The sequence below is a fragment of the Eublepharis macularius genome, chromosome 4 (genome assembly GCF_028583425.1).
Source record: "Eublepharis macularius isolate TG4126 chromosome 4, MPM_Emac_v1.0, whole genome shotgun sequence".
In the NCBI taxonomy this organism is placed as follows: domain Eukaryota; kingdom Metazoa; phylum Chordata; class Lepidosauria; order Squamata; family Eublepharidae; genus Eublepharis; species Eublepharis macularius.
In genome coordinates this window covers 62229265-62236583 of record NC_072793.1, presented here as the reverse complement: position 1 = coordinate 62236583, position 7319 = coordinate 62229265, and positions in this window count along the sequence as shown.

The window sequence follows — 7319 nt, the reverse complement described above, 5'->3', positions numbered from 1 at the left end:
GACTCCCAATATTTGTCTAAATAGCCTGCTCCTGGACTACTTTAATGATTTTTTAAAAATTATTGTTGATTTTATGTTTTTGTGATTTTAATGTATTTTTAATGTTGTTAGCCGCCCTGAGCCCATTTGTGGGGAGGGCAGTGTATAAATTGAATAAAATAAATGAATGGTGGCAGCTGAGAACTAAGGTCCCAACCACTGCAGGGGCCTAATCCAGGTTGAGGCCATGGGAAGGAAGTCTTCAGCTTGCCACCGATGCCATTTTCCTGAACTACAATAGCCCTGGGGACTTGCACATGAAACTGGGGCATTTGGGAATGTACTTCCCAGAAGCTGCTCTGAACCAATAATGAGATTTAGGTTAGGAAAACCTGCAACCCAACTCATGAAAGAGAAAATTGCCACACATCACAGTATATTCATTATTTTAAAGAATGTATATTCTGCCTTTCTGTTATTAGAATAACACAAGGACATTGTGTTATATGAAGGTTCTGGGACATGTTTAGGATGCTCAAAAAAAAAGGCTGATTCTCTTTGGTGACATGTCCAGAAATTAATTCCTGACAATGGGATAATTCTACTCTCTAATACACAAACAGAAATGAAACTAATTTGGTGCTTGCCGCAAGACACATTCTTAATCATATTATGTCTAAAATTTCCAGTGAGGCAACCATATTAGTCTGCTACTTATGTGTATACTTTTCAGTGTTGCATAGGAAATAAGTATGCTAAGAACTTCACAGCAAACATGCTTGCCAAGCAAACATTCTTAATTTGACCACTGCAGTAGACTCACAAATTGAGCTTAGATCAGATTGTCGTGCCCTTGCTGTTTGCTGGTCAACTCAAGCACCAAGCTGGGCAGCTATGCAATAGCCATGCTAAATAAATTGTATGACTTGTGGCCATTTCTGCATCTGAGCTGTAGGTTAAATCAGTCTCCTCTCAGGGTCATGGTTCAATCAAGATCTTTACAGTAGAATCCTAAGCAGTACTACTCCAAATCTGACTGAAGTCTACTTAGTGCAGTTAACTCCCAGGAAAGTGTTTTTAGGATGGACACATGCAGATCATTCAGTTTTCCCCATTTGCATTTGTGCAGTAGTAGGGATCATTTAAATGGCTTGTATTTGATACATTGGCTGTGCAGTTGCCCACATGTACTTTGTATTGCAAGACTAATCAGCAAGGGCCATGGTGAAACAGGGGTAGAGGCAGGCATGAACCGAAATATGAACCAAAGTTTGTTATGAACCAGGCCAGTTCATGGTTCACAAACCAGTGGTTCGTGGAAGCTCATTTCTCATGAACCGTGACAAATTTTAACCCAGTTTGTTTACTTCGTATTTCAGTTCGTCGCTGCAGACAGCCTGGTGCAGATCAATCAGTTTCCTAGGCAACAGGGGGATGGGGTCTCTGCAGACCTTCTGCCGACCCAGAAGTGACATTTTCACAAACCAAACAAACCAGTTCACAAACTTGGGCAAGGTCATGAAAGTTCATGGTTTGTGGTTTGTGAAACGCTATGGAACCACGAACCTCATGGTTCAGAATTTTCCTGGTTCATGCCCATCTCTAATCAGAAACCTTCATATAAGGAAAGTGCATCAATCAATTCAAAAGAAAATAAATCAATAACTTTTAAAACGTTCTGCTTTTTATCCACTAATGAGGTGGAAGAGATTTGTGAGAGGAAGAGTCCTTGGGGCTTTAAAACATGGGACCAACCACTGCAAATTTGTCACCATTGGTTCTTTTGGATAAGGATCAGTACCAGAAAATTCAACAAGAACTTGGCGAGCTGAAGACCAGGACCCAACCATGACAGTCAAGGGACCCAGCCAGATTTAGCAAACTTACAACCAGAGGATCAATGAAAAGAGGATCCATGGAGGATAGGTCTCCCAGTAGCTACTAGCCATGATGAGTAAAGGGAACTTCCACATTCAGAGGCAGTGAACCTCTGAATACCTGCTCCAGGAGGCAACTTCAGGGAATGGCCTCAGCCTCTACGCCCAGTTGTTGGCCCTCAGAGTAACTGGTTGGTCACTGTGTGAGACAGGATGCTGGACTAAATGGACTACTAGTCTGATCCATCAGGGCTCTTCTTATGTTAGTGTCTCCAGGACTGAAAAATAGATTTTTTTTCAACACAAACACACACAGTGACTTTGACCAAGTGATTCTTTGGTCTGTAGTTGGCTTTAATGCAGGAGCTATGTACTTGGGGGAATTTTGCCACTTGAGATTAAATTGTGTTTCATTCCAGCCTTTTTTAAAAAGATGCACAGGGAGGATTCTTCAGTCTGTGTCACTGGCCTGATTCTGCAAGAGTACCCAGCTTCTTTCTTCTTTTTCTTGTGCAGGTGCTTATGTGTGATGGCACATCCAGCCCCACCATAGGCTAAGACCTGACTCTTCTCACTCATGTAGGCAGTAGCTCTTATTTTTTTCTGATGCATTCCTCTCTCCTCCAGGTGCAATTCCATTTCTGGCATGTCTAAAGCCTGTTTTTCTTGGTCCAGGACCTGTTCTCCACCTTCCTAATAGCTGTCAGACTATTTTCAGCCCTACCCTGGCATTAAATTCATACTGCTTCAGTTTTTACATACAGCTTCCCTAGATAATCTTTTGCTGACACGAATCTTTTTTTCATTGCAGAAATCCATCACCTGCCTCTGAAAAAGCATCACAGGCAGCATCAACAGCATCCTCATCGTCAACTCCAGGTTGTACCAGCTGCATTAGATGCTGCTTGACCTGCACCTCTACAAGGTTCTTCTGCTCACCCTGTTGGTGAATCCACTCAAGCCTGCCCAATGCCAGCTGGTGTACATAGACAATGAGGAGAAGGCCTGCAAGCAGAAACCCAAAGCCATCACCACATCTTCCAGCGCTGCTGCTAGTGCTCCAATGTATCAGCATTGTTCCTAGAAATGTCAAATGTCACTCTCAGTCCCTTTAATGAGCTACAGCTTTTCTCTTTCCCACTCCACCTCTTAAAACAGACGCTGTTTTGAAGAGATAACTTTTCAAGCCCTCAGTATTTTAACCATATTTTTCATGCTTTCCTAGTTCTTGGCTGGGCCACTATATCCACTCTGTCTCAAACAGCCCTCTTCCAAATGAGACTTTTACTTGCCAGCAGGTGGGACCAAATGAGTTTGCTACCAATGTGATGAGAAGCCAGCCTCTTCATCAGATGCACTTTTGTGCTATAGGCCATAAGGAAGGAATCCAAACTTAAAACAGCAGTGTTGTATCTAGTCATTTTAGAGTGAAAAGTATTGGAGAAAACTGGGCTTTAAGAATAGCCAAGGGGATGGGTTGAAAATTCAATGGTGTCTAACTCAGTAGATTTTTTGAAATTGATAATGCTGTCCAAAGCAAACAGTGAAGATGAAGGTGGAACTCAAAAGCAAACATTCTCGCATATTCCTTGTGAACATTTAATTTTTTTAAAGCAAGCAAACTTCAAAATCAGGATTGGGAAAAAAAGTTCTAGAACTTATGTCAGGAAAGACATATTGCAGAAGGGAAGAACTGTCTGTGACCTGAACACCATCAAATATGGCTCTTTCCCCCCTAAATGTACTATTTTCTTGAGAGTTCTGTTTCTTGTTCTTTGTGGATTAGGGTTTGTGCCCCCTCCCCTTTTAGTGTCTGCCTGTTTTTCCTCCAGCAGCTTGTGCTACTGAGCATGTCTGGAATCAAACTTGCTGAATTGGAGCACATTTGTAAGTTATGTAACATAATAAAAATACTTTAAGTTGAGACAGACTCTGCAAATGTTTTGTGTAAACAATGCAGACTGGCTCTACTGATCCACAGTTCTATTTTGCATCATAAAGGGACTGATTCTCTGCAGGTTCGGAAAACTGATGTTCCTGTCATCTTCGTTGAAAAGCATTTATCAATTGACAATCCCTGTTAAATAATCCTTCAGACATACAGAAGAGCTACAGCATGAAAGGTAGGGGAAGAGATCATAGCCAACATCATGCTTCCAAATCTGTTCTTTGAAAACACAGCCCAGTTCTTATGAGCAGCATGTTTCCCCCCCCCCCGCCTGCCCGCATCCCACCCCATTGAGCTCTACTCTTTGTAATGTAAAAATAGAGAAACCACCTGATTTTAAAAAAACACATTAGGAAAGCTTGAAGGAGCTGGGTATGCTAATCTGCAGGAGACATGATCATGCTTTTCAAATACCTGAAGAGTTTTTACAAGGATGTTGTTCCAGTCAGCAAGACTAGCTCTGAGCTGAAGGTACAGAAGGGCAGGTTTTGGTTGAACAGAAGGAGAAACTTTATAATGATAAGGACATAGACAGTGGAACCAATTACCTTGGGGGAGGGTCTCTCTTGCTAGAGGTCTTCAACCAGAGACAGTCCAGCCATCAGTCAGAAATTATTTGGATTTTCTGCACTAAGCAGGGGTAAGATGGCCTATAAGGGCCCTTCCACCTCTAGGAATCTATCGTCCCCCTGCCTCCAACCCAGTCTTTTCACATGCCATCCAGACTATCCTGCATTGTTTTTTATAATTGTTATGTTAGCTGAAATAGTGTTGGACGAAGCCAGGGGGAGCAGGACATGCGTCATTCCTCCAACAGATGAATCAGGTCCAGATCCCATTGTTTGTTTGGAATTTATATCCATGCGACTGTGCTTAGGATCCAGAGAGAGAGATCCTCCTTTGGCATTTGTGTCCTGGCAGTATCTGCTTTGCCTGAGATTGTTTACACAGAATCCATTACTTTTTAAAAATTAATTTAATTATATAAACAATGATACAAACCAAAGGGAACCATAAAACCATGAGATACAGAGATGGAAAAAATCATAAAATTAAACCATGGAAAGCAGTAAAAGAAACCACAATCTGTTACAAACCCAAGAATCACAATGGACAAACATCTAAACTTTGTTTCATTGAAGGAATTACACCTTTAGCACATATAAAATCCAGAGCTGGTTTCTATATTTTATCATACTCAAATAAAGGAACTACCATATGTAAGTCCCCAAAGAACGGATTATGCACAATCCTACCCATCAAATATTGCTCCCAGATTTTCTGGTACCATTTTTTGAGCAATGATCCCGTGAGGGATTTCCAGTTCCTAGCAATAATCAAACAAGCAGAGGCAACCAACATCAAAATCAAAGATTTAGTATTTTTATCAAGCAGAGAATCAGCCCAGAAATCTAATAACAAAAATTCCAGGGAATATGGCAATGAAAGACCCATCATGTTGGATATCTCCTCATGAACCGCCTTCCAAAAATCCTGAACCAGATAGCATTCCCACCACATATGTAGAGCCGTGCCTTCCTGCTTACAAGATCACCAACATAATGGGCTCAAAGACCTGTTCATCTGGCTCAATTTGTGTGGTGTTGAATACAAGTTGGACAACAACTTGTAAAATTGGTGTTTAATGTTCCAACAATGGGATTTGTTGGAGGGGGCATTCCATATCTGTTTCCAATCAGATTCCAAAAAGGCCAGTTTTAAGGAGTCAGGACACTTTTTTTGGTATGGTAAAGGATCCTTATGTATTGCCATTAGTAAAAGTTTATAAAGGGTGGAAATTATGCCCCATTTACCATCATTCCCATTCCAAATTATTTCCTCAAATGGGGTTAGTGGCCGAAGCAAATCCTTGGACCTGATTAGTGATCAGACGTTTTAACTGAAGATATCTAAACCAGGAAATGTTAATTCCAGATCTTTCCTCCAGTGTGGATACACAGGATCCATTACTAACTGAAGTAGTCTGCAAAAGATTTTTGTAATAGCTAAGGACAACATAACTTCTTTTTTAAAAAAGAAAAGTGAGTGGTATCATAAATATTGCCAATTGTAATGAGTTGTCCATTTTTTGTACCCCTATGAAATAAATGTCTAACTCTTGGATCTGAGCAAGTGTCAGTTATCTTGATATTTTCATTATTAATATAAGCAGCCACATCCTGGTTCTTTTGAGAGTCTGTGGGCCAAGCTACAAGTGACGAATGACACTTGCCTGACAAGTGAACAGACTCACGTGTATTCCTCCCTGATCACTTGCCATTCATTTGCGCTCCACTTAATCAAGTGGAGCGCAAGTGAATGGCAAGTGAACAGGGAGGAATACACATGAGTCTGTTCACTTGCCAGGCAAGTGTCATTCGTCACTTGTAGCTTGGCCCTGAGGATACATACAGTGTTCCAACTCTTGATTGTAGGATTGTGTGGTTTTAATAAGCATCTTCTGAATCAAAGATGCAGAGGAGTTAGCCGTGTTAGTCTGTGGTAGCAAAATCAAAAAGAGTCCAGTAGCACCTTTAAGACTAACCAATTTTATTGTAGCATAAGCTTTCGAGAATCAAGTTCTCTTCGTTAGATGCATGATACAGAGACCACTGGTCTTTTCTTTTTTAAAAAAAAATTAAATTGTTTTCTTTTACAAGATTCATTTACCCCATTTACTTTAAGATAAAAGACTTGTATTAATCCCATGATCACCTTATTTAAAAAAATCCACCTAAACCTGGCAATTAAACGAAGTTGAGACGATCTGTTTGATTACTTCCTTTGCTGCTTCTACTGTTTTCACAAAGTAATTCTTGCCTTTAAATTGAACATGTAATTTAAATGGGAAACAATATAAATAAGATATTACATTATTCCTTAGTTTATCAGTGGAGAATTTTAGGTTCCTCCTCTTCTGAAGGGTAACTGAAAAAATGTCAGAAAATACACGTACAGTCCTTCCACTTAACTCTAGTGGCTCATCTCATAATTTCACAAGAATTAATTCAGGAGTTACTACCAACTCAAAGGCTATAGCAAAGTTACAACAGACTTGTCTATCTCATGTAATATGAGAATTAACCCTAAATTTCACTACTTCAGTGTATTCAGAGCCTACAATACCAAAAAATGTATTCCTTTCCAAGTACTAGCCAGGGAAGAGCATGCTTAGCTTTTGAGACCTGATGAGATTGAGCGAGCTAGGGCCATCATTTTCTTTCATTCCTCTTAACTTGAGGCATGTTCTATATTTATCTAATTCTTCAATGTTGTCCTCCAGTTGAATGATTTTATCATCATTTCTGTTTATCACTGCTTTGTTCATGGTGCAATTTGATTCTGTATATTGTTAAAAGAAGAGGAGGATTCAACTGGAGAATCTGTTTCCAACATCATTTTTTTTTACACTTTACACAATAGATCAAGAGTACAAAAAGTTGAAAATCTCACCGCTCTCCACTTTCCAGCAAAGGAGAATTTTCAGTAGTCCACCCTACCTTCAAGGCACTCCC